The sequence below is a fragment of the Pyxicephalus adspersus genome, chromosome 7, assembly GCF_032062135.1.
Source record: "Pyxicephalus adspersus chromosome 7, UCB_Pads_2.0, whole genome shotgun sequence".
Taxonomy (NCBI): Eukaryota; Metazoa; Chordata; class Amphibia; order Anura; family Pyxicephalidae; genus Pyxicephalus; species Pyxicephalus adspersus.
The window spans coordinates 47797140-47814331 of record NC_092864.1 but is presented as its reverse complement, the minus strand read 5'-3'; positions in this window follow the sequence as shown (position 1 = coordinate 47814331).

The window sequence follows — 17192 nt, the reverse complement described above, 5'->3', positions numbered from 1 at the left end:
ATAGTTGATTTTCTATTTATTCCCTAGCACTGGGGGGCCTATAACAGACTCCAATAATTAATTGTGTGTTATTCAACCCCACAACTCCACCCATAATGCCTCAACCTCATCGCTTGTTCCATCTGCAATTTCTTCTTTCACATTCCCTTTAGATCACTTCTCACATACAGACAGACACCACCACCCTTCCATTTGACTCTGTCTTTAAGAAAGAGAGTATACCCAGGAATATTGACAGCCCAGTCATGTGAAGAACAAAGTCAGGATTCAGCAATGCCGACTAAGTCATAATGCTCTTCATTCTTTAAGGCTTCTAATTCCCCCATTTTGTTTGCTAGACTTCTAGCATAGGTGAACAGGCTCTTTAAACCATTGCTGCTTTTACCATCATTGTTTGCCAAATCGTTTTGTTTTTCAGTACAACTAGTACTGCACAATCCAATGTTGGTTTGTAACATGGGAAGCTCCATACATTTATCCATAACACTCCCCCCAACTATCCCCAAGCCCCCCTCAACTAGTGTCTGACCCCTGATCAACCTTTCTGCCACCTTATTTAACTGTCCCATCCCCCTCTGTCCTAGTTTAAATATACCGCCACCATTCCCCTAAATCTTTCCTAGCACAGCAGACCCCCTTTCATTTAGGTGCAAACCATCTCTGGCATACAGGTTGTACCCCAATGAAAAGTCAGCCCAGTGCTCTAAGAACCCAAACCATTCCCTTTTGCACCAGGACTTAAGCCATGCGTTTAGCTGTCTAAGTTCCCTCTGCCTTTCCTGTGTTGTGCATTGCACAGGCAATATTCTAGAGAATTTAACCTTCAACTTGAAACCTGATTTTTAAGGATCCTCCATCTTCCATCTATCTTGTCATTGGTTCCAACATAGACCAAGACAGCTAGGTCCTGTCTAGCCCCTCCCAGTAATTTGCCCACTCGGTCCACCACATGCTGAACCCTGGCACCAGGGAGAGAGCAAACCATTTGGTTGAAGGGATCTAGGTGACAAACTATTCTATCCGTCCTCCTGATCATAGAATCCCCTATGACTACCAATTGTCTTTTCCTTCTTTCATTCCCCTCCCCACCACTACTAGATGTGCTGCTCTCCCGGCTGTTAGGGGTAGCAGTAACATCTAGCGTTGCCACCACTGGGTCTGCCACCTGCACATCTTCACATAACTTTGCAAACATGTTGGGGTGCTCAAACCCAGGGCTGGCCTTCCTTTTCTGGGAGCCCCTACCACTCGCTCTAGCTACAGTAACTCAACTCCGTACATGTTCATCCTGATTACCTCTCCAACCTCCACATCTAATCCATTAACTGCCTGCTCAGTGAGCAGGAGACCCCTCTCAAGGTGATCGACTGATCTCAGTGTTGCAATGCGCTTCTCCAGCTCTCCAATGCGACATACCAGAAAAGCGACTTGCTCACATCTGTCACAGCGGTATTCACCTAGTAGCTGTTGCTCCATTTGTGCATACTTATGGCAGACTGTGCACTGAACCAAACCTTCCACCTTGCTACCACTCATTTTCTCACTGAGAGAAAATAAAGAATTAGTTAATAATGGAATACAGACAGCAAAAATACTTTACAGGGGCTTTAACATAACTTGCAAAAAAAAAAAAAAAAAAGTAGAAAGAAAAAAAAATTGGTTTAGATAAACTTGAAGCATGAAGCTACTCGTTCAACATTATTGGCCCATTGGTTTTAATTGTTGGTTGGAGTTGCTTTTAAAACGGGAAAGGTCAGGTGCATGTGGAATGTGACCAGGATTTCCTTGTCAAATATCAGGAGTGTTCTCTGTGAAAAGCAGGGCACACACCAACTCAGTTCCAAATGAATATCTGTATTCATATAACTTGTTTCCGCATAGTTTTCCACTGTAAATCTTTGAAAAGTGAACAAATTGCATTCTTGGAGTGTTTTTTGTGGCATGTGAGTTAATGATTGACAGAGGATTGTTCTTATCTGGTAAATGTTTCACTTGATTGTGCCATGATATGCAAGCAACTTGTGCTATTATATACTGAGCTTCAGCACTCCTCTTACAATCCTTCTTAGTAATGAGTTTAGCAGAAATATTAATCAATATAAATGCTGACTGTGCCGAGTTTTATGGTAAAATAATCTGTTATTCATTTTTTAATGTATTCAATCTGGTCAAATTGATCTAGTTGAAATGAACAAATGTTCATATGGTTATGCATGTGAGGGCAAATACTTTTACTTCTTTATAAGAGATTTAAAGTTAAAACATCAACTTTAGTGTTCTCAAATCAGGGCAATAATACAGCAAAATATTTCAAAATCCGTATTACTATAAAAACGCCCCTTGTTGCTTTAATCACTTTGTAACTTCCACTACAGTTCAGAGATGCAAGCAACAGCCCACCCCCCTCCCTTTCTCCCAACTTTTGGAGATATGGAAGAGGGACAATTTTTTGAGCAAAGTATGTAGGCAAATGACACACCCTTGCAATGCTCCTATTTTGCAGAACATAAAAATAAACATGCAAAAAAATAATTTGTTTAACCACTAACTATTTTAACACTCAACTATCTTTGCTTTATATTAGCTTTTTAAATAATGCATTGAATAATTTAGTGGTTGGATTAAATGTTTAGTCCAAATAAACACTTTTAATTATTAAATAACTTTTATAGATGTTTTGGTATAAAAAAGGACAAGTGAGGAGGAAAAAAGGACAGGTGAACCCCCCCCCCCCCAAATCAGAAACAGTTAATAGGTATGTAACCCCCAAAATAACACAACCACACAATTAACTATAAATAGGTGAATACACAGGGAACAAAAAATTGTCTGTAGTTCATAATATTGCTAATTGTAATATGCAAACATCATGATGCATGTTTAAAAATTCCCAGTCAATAAAAACTTTTTATACATAAAAATTCCCATTTATTCCCAGTAACTAATGTTTGGCTGGAAAAGCCCAAGCACAAACCTTAGAAAATCTATTTGATTTAATAGTCAGTGCAAAGATTGTCAAACTACATAACTAAATACCACAATACAATAATTAGCCCAAATTGGAAAACAGTTGATGGAGTAACAAGAACTGCTGGAACAGCTGTTTAAATAGGAAGGAGCCAATAAGGTGCTGCTCATTCTAAATGTTCATCCTGCAGAAATAGGTAAGTTTGCACAGGGATAAGCTTTACTATTCACTCAGGGAGAGCCAAGAAAGAAAATGTTTTGATTTTCTAAGGCTTTCTGGCTGCTTAATGTAATGCACATGTAATGCAATGCTATCACTCAATGCCTCATTACATACATTTATTTATTTTTCACCATAGATACACTATAAATAGAAGTTTAAAGAAAAACGAAAACCCCTTGAGTTGTGACTTTGCAGATGGAAGTACACTGTTTGCAAAAACTATAACAACAAAATAAAATTTTGTGTACAATACTGTATACTTTACCAACACTGCAAGTAATATGTTCACCTATAAACTTCAAAATATATTAAGTGGGCTGCATGGTAGCTCAGAGATTTACACTCAGGCCTTTGCTGCGCTGGATGCCAGGTTCAAATTTCAGCCAGGACACTATCTGCATAGAGTTTGGAAATTTGTGTGGGTTTTCTCTGAGTACTCCGGTTTCCTCCCTCATTCCAAAAACATGCAGTTAGGTTAATTGGCTTCCCCCTAAAACAATTGACCGTAGACTGTGTTATTGACATATGACTATGGTAGGGACATTAGATTGTGAGCCCCTCTGGGAGATGTAAAGCGCTGCATAATATGTTATATATATATAAATAATATGTAGTAATAATAACAATAATGGCTCACAAACTGATAGTGGTTTCCAGTTAACTAGAAATGAAGATATTATATAATATGAACTTTGATATAATAGTTTAAAAAATATATGGTGTTTAAACTATATCTATTTTTAAGTTTAGGTTAATAAAAACCAAAAAAAGAGTTAGAAACTAAAGTTTTAGTTGCAGTTTGTGCCCCTGGAAGGTTAAAGAATTTTCTCCAGCCCTGCTTTTCCCTTGGTAAAAGTGCTGAGGATTTAAAGTGGCAGATATCAAGTTCAATTCAAGTTGCATTAAAACGCACACACAAATATAATAAGGTAATATTGTACACAGTGGTGCATACATTTGATTTTTTCAGGATACTTCTAGAACAGCTTGAACTGGAATTCTCTAAAAGTTGCAACTATATAAAACATTGTAGTAAAAAGAGAAACAACAAGCATGTAAAAACATAGAACTTGTATATAAATATTAAAAAGATAACTCTGATAAACACACATAATTCTGTAATAAATGATTTGGGTGACCACTTTGAAAAGAAGTCCTATCCCTCCAACACAGTGTTTCTTTCAGGTCTTCAGGGAACCCCTTTCTATAAATAATAAATTATAGTACGTTAGTGGGGTGGTCAGTAGAAAGAGTGCCTGATTGCTTGCCATTGGAAGTTCTCCAGGCTCAAGGAACCCCTAGTGATCTCTGGGTGAACCCTAGTTAGGAAACTTCAGTAAAGTGTGGGCCAGCTGTTAGAAATGAATGTCTTTTGTGACATGGCTAAGCTTCTCTGTATGATAGATACAAAGCAACAAACAATGCAGTATGACCCATATTGAATCCCTCCATACCCAGTGTAATTAATTAAAAAAACTTAAAAAAAAAAAACATCAGATGATAATAGAACTTTGAACAAAAAGGTAATGGAACCTGGAAAACATAAAGATTTTTGGTGCATTACCAAATCAGAATTAATTTGAATCAAGTACCATGAAAGAGTGTGCAACTCTACATACAGTTGTGAATACAATAAACTATTTCCAGTATGTTGTTATGGAGAATGATATACAGTTTACTGCAAAAGTTGAATGTCTTCATCATTCCTGTGCCAAATAGCCTCAAGTTATGGAAAATAAAATGCTGAGTAAGTATGCTTGTGTTTATTGCAGTTCAACCAGTTATAGGAACATGTACAGACTGGAAGTATCCGCTCAGAGTCCTGAATTTTTACAAACACATGGAGCATGCAATACTTAAAACTAATATATCATGAAAGGATTCACAGCTTAATATATTGTGGTATGCCTACCAGCAGTCAGAACATAGAATGAGGGGGGTTTTGTTGCAAATGTATTCAGTAAAAAAAATCTGTATTTATTTTGTGGAATTTCTTAATGTTCCTGTTTAATGTTTAAAGTGTGCTACTTTGTAAAGAGTGTTTTTAAAACTTTCAAAACTGGTGACTGATATATCACCTTATGTTTATGGAGGCATGGTCATACAGGCAATGGGAAAGCTTTTTTTAGGTAGTGATCACGCTGTGGCAGAGCAGGAATTGTTCCCCAGGTGCTTTCTGCAAGCTGCTTACAGTACAACTTCCCAGCTAGATCTTGCCATTCTAACGTCTTGGTGTGCCTTACTCCACTTCCTTTCCTTTGCATTGTACAGAACCATATTAGGCCCTTCTAGTTTTTTCCTTATGCAAACAGGACACCCATACCCTCCTATTACAAAGGCCTTCAAGTTGGTAAATCAAACCCGGATCCTTTGTCCCCTGCAGCTTCTCTGGTGGTCCTGACCACTCTTGGCCTTTGTAGGTCACCTTTTCCTTTAGAACACATTGTATCAACTTTAGACCAGGTGCTCATTGTATGTAAGGTTTGATTATTTTCTACACAAATGTAGTTAACATTCAAATTTTCTTCACTGGAACTTTTTTTGTGCAGCATGAACAGCAGCAATTTTTATTTCAAAGCTTATCAGCTGAAGCTTTCGCAAAAATAGTTTCTTTTGGTTACTAAAAAAAAAACATTGTTTTACTGCTAGCTTCAATTCCACTTTGCTGTAGGAACACAGCCAACAAAGCAATACTCCCCAGAGCTGATAAACCTATAACCAAACAAGTTGGTGCCTTCTCATTCTCCAGCTACTGGGGAGGATTAAGGACAGAACTTTCCACCACCCCAAAAAAAACATAAACACCATGATATAGATGTAAAATGGTTGCAGCAGCCCTTTAACTACAACAAACAATTAATATTATTGATATCTATTACGAAAAAAAATTGAACCAAATAAATAAGTGAGCTTAAGGACAGCTCCAAATTGGTATTTATGCCTTCCAAAAGGACCAAGGCCCCAGTAAAATCAACCTCCTAGAAAATTGGAAAGCACCATACCACAGATGGGCTCCATGTTTTGTAATCATCCCACTATTCTACAGTTTCCTAAAAAAAACCCTAATTTGCCAAGCTGCCAAAGAAACTCTTACATTAGTCCAACCCTGGTAAAATATCATTTTGGTTTGAAAGTTTCCCCTTTCTTCCTTGCTTTAGGAATGATCTACCAGCAGCTCTTTTGCCTGCAGTTCCTCCATACCACTTGACCACCAACCTCCAATAAGGTAAGACCTCTTGCTTCCTACGCCGTATGTTTAGATATTAACTCCTACTGGGGACTAATTACATTCCGAGTCATGATTCTTACTATAATCTCTACAGGTCTGTCTTTACGTGACTTAACCTAAATAAGATACCAATAGTGCTGGCTGGCGGGCACCTTGTAGTACCTGAATGGATCTACGTTAGTCTTCAATCTAATTTCCGTATTCCTAGAAAGACCCTTGGATCCTAGGCTCAGGCTGAACGCTTTGACATTGTTTCAAGGTAGATAAAGACCTGTGTAAACAGGGTTTTGTTGGCATCATACCTGCTTTTCTTTGCATACAAGTTAACAGAAATGCCAAAGCAGAAGTTTGATGCAGTTTGGAAGGAGGTCAACTGCAAGTCAAATGAACTTACAGGTGAGCTAAATGTAGCTGATTGTGCTGCATTTGCCCATCTAATCGAGTGCTTATTGCCACCCCTCTTTGTACTAGAGTCTGCAGCCTTTTAGTCAAAAGAAACAAAATGGGGGTTGAGTATTCAGGCATGCTACTTGACAATGGAAAAAAAATATGTGATCCCGAAACGTTTATCTAGTTATACCAGTCAGGTTTAGTTATAATGAATATATAAGAATGGTACAACAGATTTTTATTAATGTTATGATCCTACATTCTGTGCTGCACAAAGTAACCAAATGAAATGCATGCAAAGTTCTTATTAGCTGCTATAGGAAACTCACTTTTCCTTTCAGACAGCTTTGATAAATGAGTCTTATAATCCTATGTGCTGAGGGTTCACTTCAATTATCCAAGACTATATTCTGGAAAAGGGACAATAGAAGATCAGAGACCCCTAAATTCTTTAACAGACGTGACACTACTTCGACTGATTCAATTTGTTCCATCTGAGTGAAGTAATTTGCCACATCTACAAAAACTGATTGAATAAAGTTATTACAAATCTTGGATGAGGTTATACAACAAAACTAGGGGGGTTTCACATAGCTGTCTGCAAACCTATGAATGTGAAGGGTCCAAGCTCTGGGGTAAACTTTGTGTCTGGGAACATGAATTTTAGCCTCAGCTTTGCTGCCAAGTTCAGATGTTATTTTACCCTAGATAACTTCTTCACTGACTTCTCTCACATCTGTATCTTGTTAAAGCCCTTTATGTTTCTTCCAAGTTTGTAGACAGAGATATTCAGTATTTGTCTGCCAATATAACTATGGAATGTCTTAATTTTTTTTTTTAAGGAAAGCGTGTGTTACTATCTATTGGAATGATACAATATAATTAATGGCATCCTATTATAGATTACAGTTCCCGAGACAGGAAATAAAATTTGCTAATGAATGCAGATGGATCACATCAGAATGTAATTGCAATGGAATATCATAGATTTGTTCACACTTGTCCATTTATTGTAAGAAAATGCAATAAAAGCATACATTTCATCTTTTAGGTGACTATTTTGTTTTTAATTAAAGTGTCCATAACCCAAAACTTTTTTGGTCTTATTTATATTTATGTGTTTGATGCATGCGATATAGTGCAAGTTAACAAATGTGTTGTGGTTTGCTGTTGTTTTTAATGGTGTTACTTCACATATGCGCATAACACAGTGCATTAATATGCATTGCCCAAAACTGGCAATTTGCATTAAAAAGGCTTTAGGTAGGAATGGTAACACTGTCAAAATAAAAGCTTATACATTTACCTCATTCTTCTCTCTGGGAAGCTTACTCTGCACCTTATAGCCAGACCCTCTTTACTACCTTACTCTCACAGCAGTCCTTACTAAAGCTGCTTTAAAGCAGCCATAGTTTTCTCCTGGGGAGCCCTTTAAAGGTGGGTTGCCCATTACATTTTGGGTGTTGAGGAACCCCTGCTATAATTATTCAATGGGAAATATAATATTTGCATTGATTGTCAGTGGGAAAAATGTCCCTATTCGTTGGTAGTCTAAGAGAGGCCGCTGAGAAGTTCCTGGCTTTGCCCAGAAAGAAGAGAGCCAGAGTTATGAAATAACACATTTATTCAACATATTCAGCCTGAGACTGATGCACTTGGAACACCGTAGTTGCAGTTTTTCTAGACCGTTGAAAGGAAAGTCCTTTATTTGGGCCGCAAACCAGCTCTCAGCAGCATCTTTAACGTCATAAATGTTCTCAAAACGTTGCCCTTCAGGTGTTTCTTCAAATTCGGGAACAGATAATAGTCCGAAGGGGCCAGGTTGGGTGAGTATGGGGATGGTGGACCAATTGGAAACCCAAGGTGTTCAATTTGGCAGCCACAACGTTGGACGTGTGCGCAGGTGCATTGTCATGCAAAAAAAGGATCCCTTTGGTCAACTTTCCACGACGTTTTATCTTAATTGCCTTCTTCAGCTGGTCCAGGAGGTTAGCATAATATTATCCAGTGATGCTAGAGCCCTGAGATAGGTAGTCCACCAACAGAATACCGTCTTTGTCCCAGAAAACAGACGCCATGACTTTATTGGTCGATTTCTGGGTTTGAAACTTCTTCGGCCGCAGGGACCTGCTGTGGCGCCATTTCTGTTCCTTGGTTTCAGGATCATAGATGTGGAGCCACATTTCATCCTCACTAACCTAGCCAAAAAGTCCCGTGCAGCTTCAAAATGGGCCAAAACGGCTTTGAATGCTTCAACTCGTTCTTTCTTCTGATCACTGTTCAAAAATTTTAGCACCCACTTCACTGAAAGCTTGAGCATGTCTAGGATATTGGTGATAACAAACCCAACACGCACCTATAAGATGTCAAGTATCTGGGCTTTTTTTTTTACGGATATTCACCGGTCCTCAATAATCAGCTCATGGACAGCATCGCAGGTTGCCGGGTCAGTTAGGGTTGGGGGCGCCAACTGCGGAGCTCATCTTCAACAGTGAAATTCCCAGTCTTGAAACAAGATATCCAGGTTTTGATAGTGCTGTAGGAAGGACACTTCTCCTCCAGTGTTTGTGTCATCTCAGTGTGAATGTCCTTTGCTGACTTTCCCTGGAGAAACAAAAACTTCATAACAGCCCGTAACTCCAAAGACGTGAAACTTGCTTGTGCCTTTGCCATCACAGCTCCTCACTAACAGAAAAGAGAGTTTTAAGAATCGCAAATACATTATATTTGCACAGTTACATACAAAGATTGTAGGCTGTCATATGCCCCCACACTCCTTTTTCTATTTCATCTGGAAGAGGGAAAAGCCAGGAACTTCTCAGCACCCCCTTTTAAATTCCACCTTTACATACAGCTAAAAAACCATTGCTATCATACAGTTGACTTTACCTAGTGGGGTTGGCCCCAGAACTATGCAGGCATCATCTCATGGATGGTCAACTTGCCACAGCTTCAGGAAACCCTTGGCAAATATAGAGAAAGCCAGGGGTTCCATAACCTTGGTTGAGAATGGCTCCTTTAAAAGCTTTACAAATGCTTTACAAAGTCTTGCTTTACACGTTTCTTATACAGTACATAGCCTAAAGACTGCCAAGGCTGGCCAATTCAGGTCTACTAATCGCTATGTAGTGTGAGGACATGCATGACTTGATGTGGAAAGTGAATGTAATGTTTAGGTAGGTACATGTTATATATCTAAAACATTATCAAATGCTTGAATCAACACATAAAAGAGCATAACATGTTTTTGTCCGGGTATTTTTGAAAACATATGTGTAAAACTAGACCTGAATGCTCGATATTTAATGTTCTGCTGTTCAATTTTGTACAGAGTATCAATAGGTTATCAGCCATAACATGTGCTTGTTCTGTATTCCCACAAAGTGTTTTCCAATTTTAATTTCAATAAAAGGCATTAAGGAAACCCCACCCAGGTAAGAAAAAATTGTACACGGGAAACGTACGGGTGTGGATAGCAAAGTTCAATCACACATTCAATACACAACAAGAAACGAGTATGTAATAAGTGCCAGGTATAAAACTGTGTCAGCTTCTATTGTACAAAAATAGAAGGGAATCCTGAAATAACAATTATAGAAAAAAATGTTATTAGCCTGGAGCACATGTAGGTAAGCTGGGGTCACCAGCTGCTTTATAACTAATTTCAACAGGTTAAGCTATTCTGTTGGATTGCTTTTCTACTCTTGGCCCAGATTTCATAGCAGATTGGTTGGTCTATGGATATAAATGTCCATAAGCCAACCCACGAGAGAGACTTCATTTATAGGCCCACAAACGATCTGCCTTCCCTAAGAAATCACTGATCAGGTAGATATTACCAAAGTCAACATGAGGTTGACATGACCTGTAAAGGTATCAGCTTCAAGATTACCTGCCTGCACCACTCCTGATATGAAAAAACAACCTTCCACACGTTCCAACTAAAGACCTATCCCCAGTAATAAAATAACACATCACCTGCTTGCTGTGTCCCACTGGCTTCTTATAACTTTTTGGTCTTCCTCCACACATTTTCACAGTGTGTGCCCCTGAAAAAAAATCCTGAAATTTCATGGACCCTAAAATCAACCAGCTTGATTAAAACTAAAATATCAGCTTTGAGTGGCCTTTAAAGTATAAAGGTTAGCGGCAAACTTCCTTTTCTCCTTGGTTACTTTGGAATTTCAGATGTAAGCTATAACCATCATTATTCACAGTTAGGCTAAAAAATTAAACTACAAAACAAAAATGAAGAAAGGTCAGAAGCTGAAATAGGTAACTAGCTGCAGGGGCTGCATGACAAGATGACAAGGGCCCTCAGAAAAGGAGGAGATAAGGAAAAGGCTAGAAAGGGGGAGTCGGGTGTGAGATAATTGGTAGGTAGGTGTGGGGGGGAGGGGTCAGAGAGAGGTGAAAAGGCCTGGGAAGGTGAAAGTTTTATGGCCAGAAAGAGTCTGTGAATAGCAAATATCGGCACCTGAGTCAGGGTTTGGTGGCAGGAACTGGGCGGTGGAGATATTAGTTCAATGCAGAGAAACTGACAGCTAAAGCTAGGAAATTTTAACTAAGGAAATTAAGTCAACCATAACTAATCCTTTCATGCTTCATGATTTTGAAATTGTGACATGTAATACAGCACAGATCCATAATAAACAATAGTAATTATACATCCTGTACAGTTCTGTAATCAGACCAGCAGCTGCAGAAAAGTTTACATTTATATGCATTACATATAAACAACCTGTAAGAAACAATTACACTATTCCAAAGTAAGTGTAAATTGTGCAGTTAATACTGTATGTTCTTTGGGAGTTCTAGGAGTTTCCAAGAAAGGAAATACTGCATTCATGGCAATGTTTAATACTGTTAAAATATGTGTGTTGCTATAATATATATATATATATATTTATATATATATATATATATTTATATATATTCATTTACACCAAGAGGAAGGAATTACAAATAAAGCCTTTCCTTTATTACTGAACCCATCATACAAGTCCATTCAACCAGCCTTATGATCCAGGACCCTATCAGACAGCCCAATCAGATTGTTAACCTTGGCCAATATAGCTTGATCCCTAACTCGCCACCAGCTTGCTGAATAAACAATGAAGGAGAAATATAATGACAAGGTCATAACTTTGCTTTCTTCTCCTTTCAACAAGCTCTGATTCACAGACAATACTGTGCCATACCTTTTGCTGGTAACACCCCCCTGGTGTAAATTTCAATGAACTCTTCAGCCATGATGCAAATTATTGCTTGGTTTAGTTTTAAACGCCAATAAAAACAAAAGAAATTGTTGCAAAATGCATTTTAGTGATCATTCTTGCACATTAGGCTTTCATGGTCTGCATGATCAAGATTTTTATACTTTGTTTAATTTTTCTATTAAAAACAAACTGGCTATTTTAAAACGATGTTGAGTCAAATTTAAACATGGTTCCCCTGATTATAAATTAAAGCTATGAGCTGTCTATTACAGCATGTGGGTGAAGAGGTTCCTGTACTGACCCTGAACCTATTCATCTGTATCTGTCCTGGTGTGGTGCATTATTGAATATGCGGTAAGTATTGCCTAATATGAATTTCATTAAGGCAGACAAAAACTTGCATAAATTGCCAACATTTCAAAATGTATTGTCCAACACATGCAGAGTTGTGTATTTCCATACAGTGTAGGGTCCTGCAATGCTTATCTGATGAGATTCAATGGACAGTTCTTTCAACTACACACTATATGAATATATATATATATATATATATATATATATATATATATATATATACGGTATATATATCATGTATTAATCTGTGTGTTCTCACAAGGCACTGGTGTGAGTTTGGCACCTGCTGGAGGTGTTATGGTGGTCAGGACCGTTACATTGAATGCTGCATGACCACAGTGGAAGAATCCAGACCCCACAACACCCACCCTCTGCCATTTAAGCAGATACCTAAATTTAATTCAAGCTTGAGAAAGTGCTTTCTCCAGCAAGCTGTCTTTTACAGAATATCTGTGGGGAAAACAGCTGTGCCTTTGTTAACACAAAAAGTTTGTTAGAAAAATAGAAAGGCTAAATAATCAAATCATAGATTCCCCAGCTTTCCAAATTATCTGTAGAACACATTGCAGACTTTGGCTATTCCATATTTAGGTTCCTGAAATTTCACTTTGGATGCTAACATTTTATTTGGTGCCAGGAACATAACATATTAATATTTTATAGTTTTTCTTTGGTATTTTATGCATTTTGTGCAGAAAGGTTTGGGTTAAATAATCATAATATTTATTAGCTAACTCACAAGACAAAATATGAAAGCTGTCAAAACAAATTAGGATTAGTTGCTAAGTATAATACAGTTTTACATAACTGCATATTTATTTACAAAACAACAAAGAGATACAGTCACTGGCTTCCTAATACACTTGGCATTTACTGTCCTAAAGTAAACCTAAAGTCTGCATGTCTGTCTCCCTCATAGGAGCTAACTCTAAACCTACCCCCTCCCTTCTTGTTTAAATCCTGGGTAATAACCCTCCAAACTCCCCCTTCTCTCCCAACACTTCCCTGGCAAAGAGCCAAATGTAACCAATAGAAGAATTAACTATAGATTGATTCATAATCTGTTAAACAGGGTGACTGAGAGTCTACATAAATGATTAGACAGAAGGAAGGGGAGTAGATTCATCACTTCATCACCACTGTGAGATAATAAAGATAATTAAGTTATCTAATAAATTGGACTGGTATAACTAATAAAGTAAAGGTATGTTCACAATACTACTACTACATGGGAGAACACATACACATATCCACTAATAAAGAGGGACATCCTGACTTCAGGTACACTTTAAAATCAAATAATCTCTAAACTTGTCATTTAAACGCATTACAGGTACATCAAATATCGTTCAATGTTCTACAGTGTTTTTGTCTTCTGAAATAGCCACAGCCTAAAGCTACGTACACACGGCAGATTTTTATCGCCCGATAATCGGCATCGGCCAATTATCGGGCGAAAATCTTCCGTGTGTACAGTCGGTGTCGTCCATCGTCCGGATGACCGACCTGCCGGATCCACGGACGATGGACGACAGCCGATCGTAATGAAAGGGAAGGGGAGAGCGTGCAGCAGGGTGCCGCTCCGTCGCTCTCCCCCCTCCCCTCTCCATAGAGCATGAACGGTGCTGTATGTACAGCACCGTTCATGCATCGTGCACTCCCTTGTCGTTGGAAAGGATCGTGAAAGATCCTTTCCAACAACAAAAATTGCAAGTGTGTACGCAGCTTAAAAAGAAAAGCCTACCTTCCTTTTTTCCCTAATATTCAATCACCCTGCCTGAACATGGTTGGATTGGGCAACAATTGTCTATTATCTATTGGTCTATTTGCTCCTATTGTGATGCTTTTAAAGATTAATGCACTATTGTTTGTAAAATGTCAGTAACAGACAATTAAATTAACGAGACTAAAATATTATTATTGTCTTGCCAGAATATGTTGCATACGTACTTTTGTACTAGGATCACCCAAGTTTTTGCTAGAACTGCCAAACATTGTTTTGTCATTTTTTGTCATTGTTCAGAAGACACTTGTGTGGGTGGGTGTGCGAGAGCACAGAGTTTCCTGCTATACATAGAATAAGCTGATAATTCATTAGCCATCTCATTATGTGAAGAACCATACTCTTATTTTCTTGTAATGGAAATGGAGTTGTTAAAGGATTACATAAAGCTGAAGCTTAAGGAAATAATAGCAAAGTTATGATAGTTATGATAGCAAAGTTATAATAGTCATGAAAAAAACAGCTTTTGATTGAATCCCAGCCAAGGGCTGACTTCAAATGTGGAAACTGGCTGGCAGAGGTGGCATTTAGAGGTACCTTCAGATAGATTTTGGAGCACCCCTTTGTCCCCAAAACACAGATGCCCAATCAAGGAAATAGCAAATTTAGCAGCTGCTCTCTGACCTTTTCATTTACTATGTTCAGCATCTCACTATTGGACACAGAGACTGAGCTTCCCATTTAAGGACCAACAGACAGCTGTAGGAAGGGCTATCCTTTAATGCGATGGCCATCTATGTGCTAGCTGATCCCTCTGTGCTGGCTGGGTCTAGCTCATGGCTGGCTATTTGGCTAAATTTACATATTTTTTTCAAGTATTGATATAAAGGCACTTATAGTATACAGTAATAACATTCGATAATCCAATTGCTCACGGTACCTATAAACCCATATGCATGCATTAGACCTACATATTGACCAAATGGCTGCATCCAGTTTAATATGATTGTGTACAAAGTCAAATTGGTCCCGTGTCTAGTTATGACAAGGTGAGCCACCTCCAACATGTCATTTCACATAAATCTTAATATGTATTTTCAGAAATGCTTAAATGATTGACAGCTTTGAAGTGTTTGCTTTGGGTTTGTTACCTCTTTCTTTTTCTGGTGCACTGGGTGTGACTGTCATTACAAAGTGTCTTTTTTATTCTTTGTGATCTCCTATAGTTGTCATTGAAATATTTATTCATAACTATTCCTTTTTACCCAGGGTATCAAAGAGAACCATTTGCCAGACCATTATTTGTTTTAATCTTTTAATGAGATTATCTGTGTTATAAGCCAAGCAGGCTTTTCCTCACCTTTTCCTGCAGGGTATTTATTCAAATAAAATATACTATATATTCTATACTGTGTATTATAGGTGTGTCCAGTACTCCCAGGGTGCATGTATGTACAACAATCCAGGAAAAGACCTTGTCAGCTCTGATTACTTCATTTAGTTTTCTCTGAACTAAGGCTATCTACACATGTGCAACATTTGTCATTGGAAAGAATCTTTCATGATCCTTACCAACGACAAATGACTGCACGATGCATGAACAAGCGCTGTACATACAGCACCATTCTGCTCTATGGGGGGGGGGGGGGGGGGGGGGGAGAACGACGGAGCGGCACCCGCTGCGCTCTCTCCCCTTCACTCTCATTACAATCTTATCTTGTCTGTCGTCCATGGATCCGCCAGGATGGTCGTTTGGAAGACGAGCGCTGTACACATGCCAGATATTCTTCCGATTATCGAATGAGAATTATCTGACGTGTGTACCCAGCCTTAGTCAATATTTAGCATACCAGATCTAGTGGCATACAACACTGTAATGATTTCCTGGACAAACTGAAAAAAAAAATTGCCATTGGGCCTTTACAGATTCCTATTAGTGGCCTATTTTTTTTTTAATTATAACATTGTTATTTTATGATATATTGCATAAGTGCTTGATAATATTGCAAAGCAATAAGCAATTGTAAATTGCAATAATCAAATAAATTATGGCATTTATTCAACAGACAAGCTATGGCATGTTATTACAAGTAATAATGTTGGTCAAAGGTTACATAGCTCCTTTAATTTTTTTTTGCTGTAGTGAAAAGCACATTAGTAGGTGCGTGAAACATAGAAGCAAATAAGTCTACCAAATAATCCCACAATAAAAGAGATCTGCAGTAGAACATCATACAACAGTGCATGCTGGATATATAATATGTAGGCTTATTGAATTAAGAATGTAGCAGTGACGTGCTGCAATCAATAGAAAATAAAACAGGTTGTGAACATTGTACATTTTTCTTCATACCTGCAATATATACTTGTATTGCCATAAACATTCATACATATTTTAAACTGATCTGTTGCTTGTTGGACACTCACATTGTACGTGTTGTAAAGGATTAGCGTCAAATGCACTTGTTGCAGAAAGGTATTTCATCTTCAGTTCAAATTTCAGGGTGCTCTTCCCACTTTTATTCACAAAAACATAAATAAAAGTCATTTTAGAGGGCTTTCACTTGCAAGGGACTGGGTCATCACAATCCTTCAGAAAATTACACAAAATTAGCCTCTTGCTAAAAAGCTCTTTCTTTTTGACACTCTTCAGAGCTATTGGTCCCACAGACCTAAATTTTGGAAAACATCCTGGGCTCTCCCAGCATGCAATCTACGCACAGCCTGTCCACCTGAGCCACCTGGCCTCAGGCTCAAACTCCCAACTGTTTCAAAGCCAGGTGCCCAGAAATGGCAAGTCATGGCTGCTCAACTCTCTAAGGTTTCTACCAATACTTTTCTAATTGAAGCAAAGTATAATTGCCTCCTTGGATGGTACTTGGTTCCTGAGAAAATGTCCAATTATAATACCCAAGTATCCCCCCGTTTTCGTGGATGCTCACAAATTGGCTCCATGGTGCATATCTGATGGCAGTGCCTGGTGGTCAAGATCTCTCTGAACTAATTACCACCATCACTAATTTCCGAATCCCTATAACTCCCCAAATCCCCAAGGCTCTTGAATATTCATTATTCAGCGATCCTGAT